This window comes from Equus caballus, unplaced genomic scaffold (assembly GCF_041296265.1).
Source record: "Equus caballus isolate H_3958 breed thoroughbred unplaced genomic scaffold, TB-T2T haplotype2-0000437, whole genome shotgun sequence".
Classification (NCBI taxonomy): domain Eukaryota; kingdom Metazoa; phylum Chordata; class Mammalia; order Perissodactyla; family Equidae; genus Equus; species Equus caballus.
In genome coordinates this window covers 2,718,975-2,735,787 of record NW_027222394.1, presented here as the reverse complement: position 1 = coordinate 2,735,787, position 16,813 = coordinate 2,718,975, and the positions used below count along the sequence as shown (strand labels likewise).

At 52.4% G+C, this 16,813-nt stretch overlaps 1 long non-coding RNA gene across 1 annotated transcript; it reads right to left on the bottom strand.

The window, feature by feature from the left end:
* Positions 1-6,828: 6,828 nt before the first annotated feature.
* Positions 6,829-15,147, bottom strand: LOC138922946 (uncharacterized). Its single transcript, XR_011436082.1, has 2 exons — positions 13,436-15,147; positions 6,829-10,133 (listed from the first exon to the last, which is right to left on the bottom strand). It is a non-coding gene; the product is annotated as an uncharacterized lncRNA (long non-coding RNA).
* Positions 15,148-16,813: the final 1,666 nt, after the last annotated feature.

Sequence of the window (16,813 nt, the reverse complement as noted above, 5' to 3'; positions counted from 1 at the left end):
TTTGTGACTTTCACCGGAAGAGCAAGAGCTGCTCCCTTTCCGTGGAGTTGTGGGGACCCCACATCAAGGGCACCACGTGGAGATGAGTGCATAGGAAAAGTGAGCCAGGGCCTGGAGAAAGGGGACTGCCTGGGACATTACCCAGGGCCCATGTCTAGCGTCTGCTTTCTGGTGACCTGGTCCCTGTCCGTGTCCCCTTGGCCTTCACAGTGGTCACCTGCAGAACTTGCTCACAGGAACTGCATGTGTGAGGCAGGCCAGAAAGTTAGTGCCTCAGGGTGACCCTCCACCACCGAGGGACACGAGCTGCTGAGTGAGGGCCGCCCGGCTCCCTTGCTGTCAGGCACATCCTGAGATGTGTTCTGGGACTCCTGGAACTCCCCAGTGGTCACCACTCAGTAGTGCACCCTGCACGGCCCCTCTTCTTCCTCTCTCACTGCCCTACATCCACACAGCGCTTTCTGGGACCACTCAAATGTGCGCCCATGATGGGTGTCCAAACTAAGACACTGAACCACCAAATCTCTCTCCCCACTCCTTCCCTCTCTCTCTCTCCCTTCCTCCTTCCCTCTTTGGGCTCCCTCTCTCATTAAGCCAGTTGGAGTCAATGTTCTCCACGTGCAACCAAAGAACCCTGGTTAACACTCTGACAGTGACGATAACAACTAGCTTACAGCGTTTTCCTCTAAGGTGAGACGGTGTGCGCAGTCCTCGCCCTGCGCCTGCTGCACGGCAGACGTGGCCTCCTGCTCTGCTCCAGGCCCCTGACAGAGACAGCGAGCCTTTCAAGCGGACAGCTGGGAAGGGCCTCCTTATGTGGGTCTGCGGACGGGTTTAGGCTGCCTGGCTAGACATATGCCATATACACGCCCCCTTACCTGCCACAGCAGCTCAAGTACCCACAGCAAAGGTCATTCTTTTCAGTTAAATCCTCTTCTCAAAGCCAACCCAAATGCGAGGGGGCACCCAGCACTTCCGTTGAACTTCCCACGCTCATCACAATACACTTCTCGAGGACTCGTCCTGTGCTGAGCTCCACGATCTGCCAAAGGGAGGAGTAGCGCCCCCTCCAGGTGCTGACAGCACTGTCTTAAGTTCAAGACTCACACAGAAATGTGTGCAAATCCTAATTATATAGCTCAATGAATGTTGAAAAGCGAACAACTTGTGTGACTACAGCCCACATAAGAAACAGAAAATGACCACGCCCCAGAGCACCCTTCACCCCATCCCTGCCTTTCCCGAGGGTGATGGTTGTCCGACTGTCCACCCACAGGTGAGTTTTGCCCGGTTTTGAACTTTGCTTCAAAATGAAGTCGCACAGTGGATGCTCTTTCACGTCTGACTTCTGCTGGACGTTACGCCTGGAGAGCGATCTGTGTTGCTGTGCACCGGGAGACGGTTCACTTCCATCGCTGGAGAGGACTTCATCGGGGGATGCGGCACAACGCACTTGCCCATTTCACGGCACGTGGGCGTGTGGTTGTTTCCCGTTTTCTCCCACTGTTAGGAATAGTGCTGCTTTGGCACTTTGGTTCTTTGTTACTATAACGAGACTGTAGGATCCACAGAGGGAGAAATGAGACCAAGTGTTTCACCGTCATTTCTCCCTATTCTGTGCAGTACCACAAACTACCCCGGTGTCACCTGTCCCCACTCTGGCCCTATGCCAAAAGGTGGAATTCTCCCATTGTCTGAAGTGGGCCTGGGTCCCAGAGCTCGTGTGGCTTCCTCAGTGATGTCAAGCGGTCACCTGCTCCTGTAGCTGAGTCTCTGTGAGCAGGACCAAGTGGCCCTGTTGAGAGAGGGGCTGGGAGGAGAGAATCCCGTCGTCTCACTTAGGACCAGAACTGTGGACCTGTGGTGACATCTGTGTTAGTTAGGAATTATATCCAGCTGCAAGCAGCAGAGCGCTGGAAAATCGTGGCTGAGACAGAAGGTTTGTTTTCACAGGTCACAGAAGGCAGGGGCTCCCAGGACCAGGATGGTGGTTCTAGAGCATCATTAGGAACCCACAATCCTCTGTCCTTCCCTTCTGCCAGATTTAGAGTTTGGCTCCATCCTCAAGGTCACAAAATGGCCTCTACAGTGTCAGCCATCACGTATATATTCCAGGCAGGAAGAAAAAGAAAGAAGATAAAGAGGGCACACACAAGCTTTTTTGGAGCTTTTCTGGAAGTCCAGCCCAAGAACACCTACTTCTGTATCCTTAGCCATCCTTATTTACCAGGGAAGTGGGAACTGTAGTCTCTTAGCTGCTCACCTGGTCATCTTGCAAGAAGAGGAGACTGGATGTTGGGTAGGCAATGAGCAGGCTCTCGTTCAGCATCCAGCCCTAGTTTTCTTCTCCCTTATTTTGTGAGGGACAAGGAACTCTCTAATGCTAGCAATTTCTAAAAGCAAGTAAGCTGGATTTCTGAAATGAGATGCTTTCAACAGGGACTCTGCTGACATTCCTCCTTCATGAGAGCCCTGCGGTGTGCCCTTGGGAAGGGGGTACAGGCTCCTCCTTAAGAACAGCAGGTCCTCATCAGAGCCTATTAAGGGCAGGGCTCTGGGAGACGAGGAAGGCCCTCTCCCATGGCAATGTCGGCAGGGCTCAAGCTCCAGGGGAGAGCCACACACGAGCCCAGCTGATTCTGGAAGCAGCCTTGAGACAAGCATTTGTGTGCCAGGGGTTTGTACAGGAGAAGCCCGGCCTCAGCCTGACGCTGCAGGAAGCTCAGGGCATCAGCTCCACCTCAGAGGGAGCTGAGACAGGAGCTGGCCTCTCAGACTTCTGCACTTGTCGGTCCTTAGTTGAGGGCCTGGAGTGGGGGTGGAGGAAGGGGGCATTTGTAGGCACTCCCGGCTCTGCTCCAGGAGCCCCCGGGCGCCCCGTGAGGAGGGGTGCAGGGGGGAGGGCTGCAGGGAGTAAGCACGTGGTATCTGGGGCCGGGTGTGCAGACGTGATGGAAGAGCCCCAGGGAGATGTGGGCTGAGCACCAACGGCATCCACTGCATCATGTACCTCATTTACAGCCACAACGCCCCTGAGAGGCCAGGTGGGGAAACGGAGGCTCAGGGAAGGAAAGTAAGAGAACTGTTCAAGTGTCAGAGTTGGGATTCTAACCCAGGCCTAAGTGTCACCAAAGGCCCATGTTCCTGCCAAAGCTTACATTCCTTCCTTGCTTATTCAATAAATCGACAGGCATTTGCTGAATGCCTACTGTATACAAAGCCCAAGCCCCTGCCCTCCAGATGGGGGCTGCCCGCCCCAGGGACCCCTGCCCTCCTGATGAGGCTGCCCGCCCCAGGGGCCCCTGCCCTCCACGTAGGGGCTGCCCACCCCAGAGGCCCCTGCCCTCCGGATGAGGCTGCCCACCCCCGCTGCTCCTGGGCATCATCCTCTCCCAGGCTGAGTGTCAGACTCATCTGTTCATTTTCCTCTGTGCTGGCACCAGGAAGCAGACAATCTCAGACGCAATCAGGGCATGTGGTGTGTCAACTTGGGGCCTCCTGAGGACTGGGCTCACGGGAAGGTGGGTGACGAGGCCCAATGAGGGAGGTCAGCAGATGAGCTGGAGCATTAACCCGGCCGGGACAAGCTTGTCCTTGGAGTGACGGACATGACTCAACTGACATAGCCTGCAGTTCCAGAAGGTGCCACTGGGAGAGGACTTGGAGAGCTTGTGGGTCCTGTCCCAGTGGAGGGGGGACTCAGGGGGCAGACGGCCTATGCACAGGCACACAAAGCTTGGAGCCCTCACAAACCCCAGCTTTACTGGGGTTTTACCACTCGCTGGCTGTGTGACCTTGGGTAGGTTAATGAACCTCTCTGGGCCTCTGTTTCCTTACCTATAAAACGAGAGGAGGCATCATAGAGGGGCTGGGAGGACTCAATGAGTTATCAAAGTGGGGCCGGCACCAGTAAGCAGTCCGCGGGCTTGATGATGATGATGGTGATGATGATGACCATCACTCCCACGGCTGACGGAACTGTCTGGAAGGAGGGCTCCTCCTCCCTGGCCTTGGGTAAGGCTCACAGCGCCCCTATCAAACCTCCCGGCCCTGGGCCCGGTCCCTCAGAGCGGAGCTCTCCTGCCTCAGGCGGCCGCACAGGCTGCTGGCTTTGGCCTTGCTGGCATTCATGAGGGTCAGACTGTCAGGTAAGGCTTCTCCAGGGCCTGCGCGGCTGGACATCTTGCTGAGGAAGCACCTCCCATGCATTTTCCCACGTCATCCCCAACCCACCCCTTTGCTCAGTCGATCCCCAGGCTGGTGGCCCAGGGGGCTTTCGGGCCCTGCTGGCTGCACAGCCTGTGCACCCCATGCTGCGTGTTGGGGGCACAGGGCAGGGCACACACAGTGAGGGCTGAGAAAGGTGGCTGAGCGAGGGGCCCTCGAGTGAGCAGCTTGGGAGCCGTGTCTGTTCTGCAGGACCTGCCTCCTCGGTGCCGAGGGACAGGGGCTCAGGGAGTCTGATTCCAGGCGTTCTAGGCGACATCCAGGCACAGAGGACACCAACAGCAGCCCAGCGCCCGCATGGGTGGGACAGTCACAGCACAGGCAGAGCGTGCTCTCCAGCAGCCCGGACTCTCTCCGCGCTGGGGTGGGCTGGGTGGGTGGGGCCCTGGAGGTCTCTTCGTCTTCTGGCTCCTCCTGCTGAATGCTGCTGGGCCCGTGCCCTGGGGATCCTCGAGCTGCCACCTGCCACAGAGTGGTGCTAAAAAGGTTTCAGAGGGACTCGGGGCGGAGGCGGGGGGGCGCTGCCAAGGATGGATCAATGCTGCAGTCACTGCCGGCAACACCCGCTCAGGGGCAGAGGGCAATAGGGAGCCAGAGGAAGTGCTCCTGGAGAACGTGGCTGCTTTTATCCACCCCCAGGAGAGCACTGGACAGGGAGTCCTGCGGGTGTGGGCCCCCCGTCAGATGGGCCCATCTCTGCCCCTCGTGCTGTGTTGCGGTGTGCTTAAGGCCCAGCCACTCTGTCCTTGCCTTCCTCCTCTGTGAAAGGGGACAGAACAGGACACCCTCATGGATCCGGGACCCCCGCATGCTTGACAATGCGTCAGGCAGCTCAGAGCCCTCTACCTTCACTGAAGTCAGGTAGGCTCCTGACAAGTGAGGACGCAGATGCACCGAGAGGCAGAGCTACTCCTGAGGCCACACAGCTCCTAAGTGGCTGCAGCGGCCACGGGCGCTGCCCTGCCACACCTCTCTCCAGGATCCATCTTTTCATGCCAAAGGCCAGGGACACCTGTGACTGCACCTCAGGGCTCTTTACAGCTGCAGGAGCAGGTGGGCTAAAACAGCCGGGGGTCTGGGGAGTGAGTGTCCCAGAAGCAGTTCTCAGCCCACAAGGTGTGGACGAGTCCCCCTGCTCTGCTCCTCCCTTGAGCAGACTCTGGGACCTGCTCCACGCTGTCTCCCAGGGCTCGGCAAGGTGTCACCCTCGATCACACACCCTTTACTGGCTCCTTCCCTCCCCGGCCCCACAGCCTGCTCCCCTGACAGTACCTCCCAGATCAAGTACTTGCCCTGGAACCGTTGTTGCAGGGTCTGACCCTGAGACCCCACTCCCCAAGTCAAGAGTGGGACCCAGACAGCCGGGCTCCAGAACCAGGTTCTTAAGCACAACTCTCTGATGCCGCCCTTTGAGAGGAGGTGACGTGTAGTCCTCCCTCCACACCAGGCACCCAGGGACAGCGCAACGAGAGGCAACCACTGGTGCAGTTTGTGCTGCTCTTGCCATCTGAGGTGGGAAGCCACACTTTTGCAGGCCCCTTCCCGCTCCCACCTTCCAAGACTCTGTATCCAGTCGCAGAGGGCCTGGCAAGCATCGTGACCTCAGTGAGGACAAAGTGTTTCAAAAGGATGGAGACACCAGACTCCTGGGCATCTGAGATCCTCCAAGAGGACTTCCTACTGCCCCTCGACACTCTCTGCCTGTCTCACAGTATCCCTCACGAATGGTCTTTTAGTCTCTGCTTGCCTACCTCCAGGGACAGGGCGCTCACCACCTCTCGAGGTCACAGCTCTAATCATCTGAAAGCTTGTCTCTATACTGAGCCAACATCTACCTCTGCACTGGCCTGGCTTTGCCATCTAGGAGGTAGTGAAAATCCTGTTCACATGGGAGGGCCGAGGCCCAGGCCATGTGACCCCTGAGCTGTCGCTGTCCATCCCTCAGCTTTTCTTAGACCGCCGAGCTGCAGACAGATCGGGCACACCAGTTCATCACCTCTTCCTCCTACTGCCCCTCGACACACATACGTTCTCTGCCTCTAAACGCACCAGGCAGCTTTGACAGCATTCACGTGTCACGTGAATACAGTTACAGAAATATTACGGGTGCAGGATTTTAGGGATCACAAGTGCTGAGTTTCCAAGGCGAAAAGAGTCTGTCTTTTTTTGGAAAAGGTATTTGAACGTGGGACATTTTCAGGAAAAAGAGTGACAGGCATAGGTGGTTCTGTCTTGGAAACCCACCTTTCCTGGCTTCTCGGCTCAGCGGGGCCGCCGGGTTCCATCAGTCACAGATGTGGTTGTTCTCTCCCGGCTCTGGGTTTAGAACTCACGTTGTAAGCACGAGGCCCACAAGGTGGGTGGCAGAGAGCAGGCTTGTCCTGTGACCTTAGTGGGTCCTTATAGGGGGACCTTAGAGACAAGCATGGGAACACAGAGAGACCTCCATGTGGAGCTCATGGCCTAGCAGGGGAGCAGACCACTAGCACCAACTGTCACTGCGGTGGCCAGAGCCCTGAAGGAGGGCTGCACAGAAGGCCGACAGCTCATGGGGGGGGCATTCATTCTAGTCTGGGAAAAAGGCTTCCCAGAGAAAAGAACTTGCTTATTTTTACTTTTTTATTGTACAAAGTAGGCCCATTTTAAGTACACAACTGGGTGAACTTCTACTGATGTGTATACAGGGGCGATCCCCACCCTGACCAAGACGTAGAGCCTTCACAGCCCCTGAAGGCTCCCTGGGCCCCTCTTAGCCAACACCTCCCTCTAAAGGAACCACTCTGCTCAGCCCTTTTGCCATCGATTAACTTTGCCTTTTTTTGAGCTTCACACGATGGAATCACACAGAACGTGCTCTTTTGTGCCTGGCCTCTCCCCTCAACAATTACATCTGTGAGGTTTGTGTATGTTGTTGCACGTGAGGAGAAGCCATTCTTTTTCATTGCTGTACAATCTTCCATTGCATGAATACACAAGTTGATATGCTCAGTTGATGGCTATTTGTGGTGTTCTAATTTTCATCTACTATGAACAAAGGTGCTATGAGAACGTGACATTTTTAGCTGAGTAGAAGTTAACTTGATACAAGGAGGCAGAGGGAGTAGGGAGGAACCATCGAGAAGGAGGGAATGACACCTGCAAAGGCCTTTGGCAGGAGGGAGCCTGCAGGCAGGTATGGCTGAAGGGGTGCCACTTCCTGGCACCACATTTCTTGGGGATATCAAGGGTACTGGGTCCTGAGCCCCTGCTGAACCGGCATGGTGCGTGGCCCTCGGCATCCATTCCCACCTCTTCAAATGCAGAGGCTGGAAAGCCAAAAGACTACACTGGGCAGGCTCCCGTGCAGCTGGCTCTGGGTGTGGGGGAGGGGCCATCAGGAAACACGCTGAGGGAGGTGAAGGCGGGGCATCTCCGTGCTGCTTTGGGCTGTGTTCCACTGTCCAACAGGGCCACTGGGATGTGGGGTTTTCTGCAGCGGCATCCCAATGTCTGATCTTGGGCTGCTGCGCTGTGGGACAGGCCCTGATCCCAGCTCCCGGCAGCAGGGGGAGCTGTGCCCCAACCAGCCGGCTGTGTGGAGCGGGCAGTGACCTCCCGCCCTGCAGGCCGGCTCTTCAGAGCTCCGGGAGGCAGCCCAGGAGGCCCAGCCGAGGGTCCCTCTGTGACTTTGTAAATATCTGTTGCTGTATCAAATCCGGTGTGCTTCAAACACCTGGAGGCACCGCCCCCACCGCGGAGACAGCTGCTGTCAACACAGAGACACACACGGTGGGAAGGACGTGCAGAAACTGGCACCCTTGCACATTGCGGGTGGGAATGTAAAATGGAGCATCCGCTGTGGAAAGCTGTTGGCAGTTCCTCAAAAATCAAAAATAGGATACCCTATGATCCAGCAATTCCACTTCTGGGTATAAATTTAAAAGAACTGAAGAGACTTTTGTCCACCCACGTTCACAGCAGCATTATTCACAGTAGGCAAGAGGTGGAAGCAACTCAAACACGACAGGGACACGGATAAACAAAATGTGGCATACGCATGTCATAAAAAGTTATTCCTCCTTAAAAAGGAAGGGAACGCTGACACACGCTCCAACATGGATGAACCTTGAGGACGTCATGCGGAGTGAAACAGCCAGACACAAAAGGACAAACTCTGCATGGTTCCACTCATATGAGGTATCTGACACAGAGCCATCAAATTCACGGAGATGGAAAGTGGAAGGGTGGCTGCCAGGGGCCAAGAGGAGGGGCATGGGGAGGAAGGTCCTGTGGACATGGACCATGGGCAGGCAGGACTCTTCCTTCTCGGGCCCACTAGGGGCTCCCTGTTCACCTCTGACCTAGACTGGATCCCCCTGGGCTTCTGGTCCCTGACTCCCAATACCATTTCCTGCTTGTTGTCTATCCAAGGGGAAAGCTGTGGGATGCAGCTTTTAGGGCCTCAGCCAGGTCTCCCTCCAGAAACCCAGTGCTCCCAACAATCTGTTCCAGAAAATATCACCAGAGACAACACTTTCCAACTCATCTTATGAGGCCAGCAGTACCCTAAAAGCAAAACTAGAGTTTAAAATTAGGGAAAACTTGAGAACAGCAAGTCTCAGAAATGAGCAGTTATCGTCTTCTACAAATATTAGAAAACTGAAGCCAACAATGTAAAACAATCATACACCAGGACAAAGAGGAAATTTATTCAGGTATGCAAGGTTGTATCAGCATTCCAAAATCAAATCAATGTGATCCACCCTGTCACAAGCTAAAGGAGAAATTTATACATATCTGTCAGTTGATATGGGGGGGCAAGTCATCAGATAGTACATATTAGATATGTCAGGTTCTTTTTCTATCAATTGCACCTCATTAAAGCTCTTACAAAAATGAACATAGATATAGAATTTACACTTTCACAAACTTTTAGAAAATGGAACAGAGACCTAAATGTAATGCAAAACAATACAACTTCTAAAAAGATTATGCAACAAACTCTAAGTGGACTCGAATCTGGAATTATGTTATTAAGATACAAACTGAAAATGTAATCTATGAAAAAAAACTGATGTTAGACTTTATTTATTATTTTGGTAAGGAAGGTTGACCCTGAGCTAACATCTGTGCCGATTTTCCTCTATTTGGCCTGTGGGATGCTGTCATGGCATGGCTTGACAAGCTGTGTGTAGGTCTACACCCAGGATCCGAACCTGTGAACCCCAGGCTGCCGAAGTGGAGTGCGTGAACTTCACCACTGTGCCAGCGGGCCGGCCCCAAGTTAGACTTTATTAAATTAAAAACTCCTGCTTTGTGGAAGGCAAAATCGATGAGTCAAAGGACAAATTACAGACTGGCAGACGATATTCGCAAAACAGATATATGATAAAGAAAATATGTCCAAGATATATGTAAAGAATTCTTAAAAGTCAACCACAACAGGGGGCTGGCCCCGTGGCCGAGTGGTTAGGTCCGCGCGCTCTGCTGCAGGCGTCCCAGTGTTTCGTTGGTTCGAATCCTGGGTGCGGACATGGCACTGCTCATCAAGCCACGCTGAGGCAGCGTCCCACGTGCCACAACTAGAAGAACCCACAATGAGAAATATGCAACTATGTGCTGGGGGGCTTTGCGGAGAAAAAGGAAAAAATAAAATCTTCAAAAAAAAAAAGTCAACCACAACAAAAAAATAAACAACCTTATTGAAAAATGGGCAAAAGACCTGAATATATCCCTCACCAAAGAAGACATACAGATGGCAAACGAGCCTGAGGACAGACAACCACCACCACAGGTCATTCGGGAATTTCAAATAAAACCTCAATGAGACACTTCTACACACCTGTTAGAACTGATAAATGCAGGAAACTGACAATACCAACTGCACGTGAGGATGTGGGGCAAAGCAAACTCTCATTCATTGCGATCTGGAAAGCAAAATGGTACAGCCATATCAGAAGAAACTTGGCAGTTTCTTACAAAGATGAGCATAGTCTTACCACACAATCCAGCAACTGCATTCTTAGGTATTTACCCAAGTAATTTGGAAATAGGTTTACAAAACACCTGTGGGCTAATATAGATAGTAGCTTTATTTATACTTTCTAAGCACCGGAAATGACCAAGATGTTCTTCAATAGGTGAGTGGAGGAAGAACCGGGGTACGGCTATAAAATGGATTATTATTATTTAGTGATAAAAGGAAACAAAGCATTAAGTCACAAAAAGACATGAATGAATTTTAACGCTTATTTCTAAGTGAAAGAAGCGATCTGAAGAGGCTATTGTAGAACACCAATTTTATGTCATTCTAGAATGGCAAATGTATAGAGACAATAAAATGTCAGTAGTAGCACGGTCTTCATGGAAGAGGAAGGAGAGTCGAATGGATAAAGCACAAGGGATTTTTTAGTGCAGTGAAACTCTTCTGCATAATACTGTAAATATGGACAAAACCTTAGATAGTTATCAAAACTCTGAATTTTACAGCACAGAGAGTGAAACAATGTGTGCAAGCAAAAAGCCACGTATGTGTCCAAGAAAATTCCCGAAGTGAATGAAAACTGTGGAAAAAATCTAACTGTATTACAAATGTATGAAACAGTCTGAATGAAGGGAGTGGGTAAAAAGGTGCAGAAATATGTAATTTGGGAAGTGAGTCGAGTCTGTAAAACTGAAGATGAAAGAAACTGTGCAGACGCACTGTATTGTAGCTGATAAAGTTGTGACCCGGGGGGTATTGTTAACAATGCTGATACTTCTATCCATGTGGACTGAAAATGAGCAGATAAGTAAATGGACAGTGAACAGTGGGCACAAGGTTATTATTTGGAGTAGGAGTTTACAGATAAGCAAGGAGAAGAGGCTAGAATGATCCACGTGGTGATAGAGTTGGAGACATCAGTGTGAACTTACTTTAGCTGAACATAGACACAGAAGGCTGTGTATAGATAGATTTATAGGTGTTTGAATACACACAGGCTACTACACACAGATATATTTCCCTGCTATGTCCGCTGAAAGAACCTAATGCCCTGACAGCTGCAAACACACCTGGTACCCAGGTCTTAATTCTAATACCACAGTCCAACAAAAGGAAACAGGGTTTCCAATTCTAGGATTCGGGAAGGAAATGTAAGAAAATGAGACTAAAGTGTCATTCAACATAAGAAAGTCATGAAATGCTACTCAAAAAAAGCCAAGAATGCTGGGGGGACGCCAAAGGGACACATCGGCTAACTGAAGGAGCTCTCAATCGCCAAAGCTGGAACAACCTGAGCAACAAAATAAATAAAGTTGTTGGATTATAATCCGGAGAATGTATGAATATCAATACTGTACCAATGTAAATAACTGAATAATAAGGAAATGAAAAGACACAAATCTCCTGTGCGGGAGAATACCAATGATTCATTCGGACATTCTGCTCTAAAGGAGGTTGAGGCTAACTCTCCGCTTCTTAGGCGTGGGCTGCACAGACAAAAGTCCCTACAAAGGGCACGGTGTGGACAGAGGGGACAGAGTGCGCAGGGGAGACATCTGACAAACGCTGCCTCAGCCAGGTGACCAACATTAACATCAGTGGGGGGAAGTCACAGGGAGAGCATGGACCCTTGAAATGATGAGATGAAAATGGCAATTTACCTCTCTGATCTTCTTGCCCCAAATCCATAATCCCAATCTAATCATGAAAATAAAACAGACAAATTCTGTTGGAGAACATTTTACGAAACACCTGACCATTACTCCCTAAAACTACCAAGTTCTTCAAGAACAAGGAAAGCCCAAGAACCTGTCACAGCCAGGGGAGGCTAGGCAGAAAGGACTAAATGTAGTGTAGGATAACAGACAGGATGTGTTCATAAGAGTAGAAACTGCGAACGGAGCTGAGGGAAACTCTCTGTACTATCACAGCAAGTTTTTCTAACTGTACAACTGTTCAAAAAATAAAGTGAATTAAAAATCAGAGTACTAGCGAAATGCAAAATACCTGGAAACCATGAGTTCTGAACATGTCTCCAGACTCCATTATGTGCCCTGCACAAGCACTGTCACTACAGTCACATTCTTCATGAAACAGGATAATGATACCAAATTCATAGTTTCTGGGAGATTTAAATAATGAATATAACATTTCTGGCATTGTTTCTAGTAAAAATTCACTACTTAATGGAAAAATTAATCGGAATTTTGGGATACGTTATTTTTCACCCCTCAGAGACCCGCTCCTCTCCTTCCACTCCCAGGGTTCCCGTGCTGTTTCCGTCCCTCAGTCTCTCTTACACTTTGAAAGCAGCAACAGTCTGTTCCTCACATTGACCTGGGTGACTTTTCCACAGAGCAGACCTGATCACGGCTGTCCCCTCACATGAAACCTGCACTTACCATCCACTAATTTCAGAATCAAACCACAATCCTGTAGCCAAAATATAAGGCTCTTTCTTAACCTGACTGTGTTCTCTCTGACCAGGCTCATTTCCCACCCTCTGCTATGCAGGATTGGTCAGATAGGAATAATCTGCATCACAATTACAATGTCGTATTGCAATTTTATACACACACCTTCCAGTCTAATTACCCCCTAAATGTCCTCCTCTCCCGGCTCATCCTGGAGTGCTCCCACCTCTCGATCACCTGGGAGGATTCCAACACCTTGTTCAAGGCTGAGCGCAGTCACAAGCTTGTCTGTGAAGCTTTCACTAGACTCTCACTGAAGAGTCAACTTCTTTGGATAGACTTCACCAGAGTTCAATGTCACCTCTGGATATTACAGTTTTTTTACATCTCCCATCATGTTTAGCCAATGAGTGCCTTGTGAGAATAAACAGTGTCTTAGTCATTACTTAATATCCAGAATAAGATTTAGTGCCTACCATACATCAATTGCTGGGAAAAAAAAGATTTTTTTAATGACTGTAAAAACAAACTATTGAAGGAGGATAAACAGACATTCCCAAAATGGGAGACAAAGAATAAACCATGAAAGACGGAAATACTATTGAGGAATGAAGGCCCCGTGATTAAGCACAGACACTGGAAAAGACAGAACAGAGAAAGAAGTTTGATTCCTGAGTTTCCTTCCAGAATCAGTCTGTACCGGCAGGGCTTGGTGTCACTACATTCTCTCTAACTTATTTTCCCTAGTGATGCCCCCAAAGTAACTACCAATAAAAAGGCTCCCTCACACCATCACACGTCCCCTCAGCACTTGTGAAAATGCTGTGCTCACCTAGATGTCATCACAGAACAGCCTGAGAGCACCGATCCACCTTCCTCCGTGGACGAGTCATCGCGTTGGAAGTCACGCCTCTACAAAGGTCAGATGGCCCCTCCTGGGCCCTTTCTCACTTGCTGTCAGCGAGGTTCTACGCTTGACACAGCCCTGCATCATCTCATCAGCTTAACAACTGCTGCAGCACTGAACACAACAGCAAGCCGTTACCCTGTAAATATCCGTGCAGATTGTTCACGCAGATGCTAGCGCTGAAGTGACAGGAGTGCTTCACATGGTGACCTGTTGTTAAGTCCAAAAGTTTGGTCACTGTGCCGACCCAGAATCTGAGCGGCACCGTCAGGAGGCAGAGAACACCACCTGCGGCCCCTTCTGCAGAGAAAGCCTTTAAGCGACCTCCCGAGACACCTTCCCTTCTCCAGGGAGCAGAGGAACATCGCCTTATCTACCCAGAAACTTAATGCCAATCACGACACGCCAGTTGCAACAGCATAAACACCAGCAGGACCCAATGGTGACAGGAAATACCTCTGCTTCCCTCTGCAACTGCTTTATGATCATAGACCAAATCCTTCCCCAAACCATCCTGCTCAGCATGGCCTCAAAAGCAAGTGGCTGTCGCTCTGAACTCCTACAAAGAAATGCTGCCCTGTGTTTCCTCCAACGCTTGCAAATTTCAGCCTCGACAGGCGATCCCAGTAAAACAGAGAACAAGAACAAGAACTCAGGAGGCTCTTCGACCGTCCCCCAACCCACCGCCCTCCCACAGCAAAGCAGGGCGTCCAGGTCGTTCCAGGACAGGGAGCTGTGGGGAGACGGGAGGCGTCCACACCAGGCGAGACACAACCAGGTGAGTCGCGGGGAGGCAGGTAGAGAAGCAGGCGGCCTCCCACTCCCTCCGCCCGGACTCAGCCGGCTGTCCCTCCCTCGAGCCCCTGAGAGCGGGGAGCTCAGCAGGCTGCCTCTCTGAGCCTCAGACAGCCGCCAGGACAGCCCCGCCATCGCTGGGGAGCGGGGACGGAGGGGACGGAGGGGACGGAGGCCCCGAGGAGCCCTGTGCAGCCCGCGAGCCCCGCGCCCCGGCCCTCGAGGACAGCGCCCCGCAAGCCTCAGCGGACATGGCGGGCCAAGGCCGCGCCGCCGCCCGGAAGGCTGTCCGGGACCCGTGCCCGGGCTCAGGGCGCGTCTCCCCTCGGAGCGGCCCTCCCGCCCCGCTGCGGCCCTGCCCGCCGTCCTCCGAGGGCCTCCTCGTCTCCGCGGAGCCCCGTCAAAGCGCTCCCGCCCGGGCTCCCCGCGGAAGCGACGCCCGGACCCCGGCGTTGCGGGCCAGGGCGGCACAGACCGTCCTCCGCCGGCCGAGCGCCCGACGCGGCGCGCGTTGGACCGGCCGCCCCCGCCCAGGAGGGACGAGGCCTGGCCGGGACAGCCCCGCGCGCACTGGGCTGAGGGGAACCGGATCGTCGCGGACGCCCGCGAGGCCCCAGCTTGCCGGCTCTCCGCGTCAGGCACGCCCCTCACGCCGGTCTGAACCTGCAGCCCCTTTCACCGGCTCCACACGCTGGCACCGCCAAGCCTGACGCGGATGTCTGGGGCTTCCCCATTGGCTCAGGGGCGGGGGGCGGAGCGAGTGAGGAGGCGTGGCGAGCGGGGAGGCGCGGAGACAGAGGAGCCGGGGCTGCAGCCTGCAGCCTCACTGGGGAAGGCCAGAGAGCGTAAGTCTGAGTGACAGGCAGAGCGGGGAGGCGGGGCGAGGGGGGCGTGGCGAGCAGGGGGCGTGGCCACAGAGGGGCGGGGCAGTCGAGCCGCCCTGAGTTGGGAGACGGCAGGAGCGCGAGGAGCAGTGTGAGCGGAGAGGCTGTGCCAGCTCGGGAGCACAGCGTGTTGGGAGGCGTGGCCAACAGGACGGCCCCCGTGGGGGCGGAGCCCAGGCTGGCCAACTGCCTGCTCACAAACGCCTGGAGCCGCGCCCCTCCTGCCCGCTGCCTGCTGGGAAATGGAGTCTTTTTTTACTGGAAACAGAGAAGCTGCGTGTCTCTGCCCCTTGGCCTTTGGGAAATGTGGTCCACAGTCGGACCTTCGGATCAGATGCCACAGCCCTCCATGCCAGAAAATCCCAAATGAACGTGTTAGGTCATTGATAACTCTATGTTTAATTTTTTCTAAACAAAATTCACCTTGAGGTGGAAAGTGGCTCCACGAAGTTGAGTTTCGTCACCCAAAATAACTGCAATATTTTCCGTATTCTGCCTGCAGGAACCAAAACACACTTGTTTGGGTAGGTTTCCCAGGTTTTCCCTGTAAATCGAGATGAGGCAGTAGGTACAGTCCCGGACAAAGACAGAAGAAAAGAGACAAATCCATTTCCGGCATCCATGGCCTCTGACTCTGTCTTGACCCTGAAACAGAGGTTTTCAGCATATTGCTACTTAGGAAGACAGAGGCTCAACACAGGAATGTGAACAGCAACAACCAGAGAAAGCTTTGTGTGCTCGCCCCTGAGGGCTTCCTCAGGGGCCCCATCTGTTCTTAGATTTTCCTAGGTAGGAGCCATCCTTCTTTGTCTCTTTGTATGCTCTGGGGCTTTTGGCAGAAAACTTACCATTTGGAATATTATGACGTGACAACTAGGGAAATCAGGTTCTCCCCCTCCCCAGCGTTTCTGGGGGATGCTGACTGCAATCGATGGTGATAGTTTCTTTAGGAGATATTCTGATCCAACCCTGAAAGTTCTGTAGTGTTTGTCATGTGTGGCCACTGAACACTTGGATCTGTTAGCCTAAGGATCTTCTAGAGATCCTGAGTTCAGTGGGTCTTAGGATGTCCTCCTGGGGAAACAGGGCGAGGGAACACTGTATGTGACAGGGAGAGCGACTGTCTGCTTTGGTGTAGAGAAAGAGCGTGGCAGACTGCATCCAGTTCTCCTTTCATTCTGGCACACAGAAGACTAGGTTTCCTAGCCCTCTTGGTTTTCGAATGGACGTGTGGCTACTTCTGCCCAAGGCATCACTTTTAGGCCAAAGGAGAAAGGAGGGTGTGTAAGGCCCCAGGTGCTCTTTGTGTCCTTCAGTGGCAATGGAAGAAGGCGTGAGTTTCAGATGGTGTAGCAACAAGGTCATAGGGTCTCCATCAGCCTTGCCCAACGAGACTTGGGAAGCAGGGTTCCCTTCACCCCGGCGACCAATATTTGATGTAAATCTGAGGAGAAATACATCTTGAGTCATGGATTTCTTAATCATTGCATTTAATTTCTTACCAGAGCATTACCTAAGGTTGTCCTGAAGATTACGATGACCTACCCTCTCAGATTGTCTAAAGGGTGATTCTCCCAAAGCAGAATTTCCCGAATCTCATATTGCTATGGTCAGAAGTCGTGTC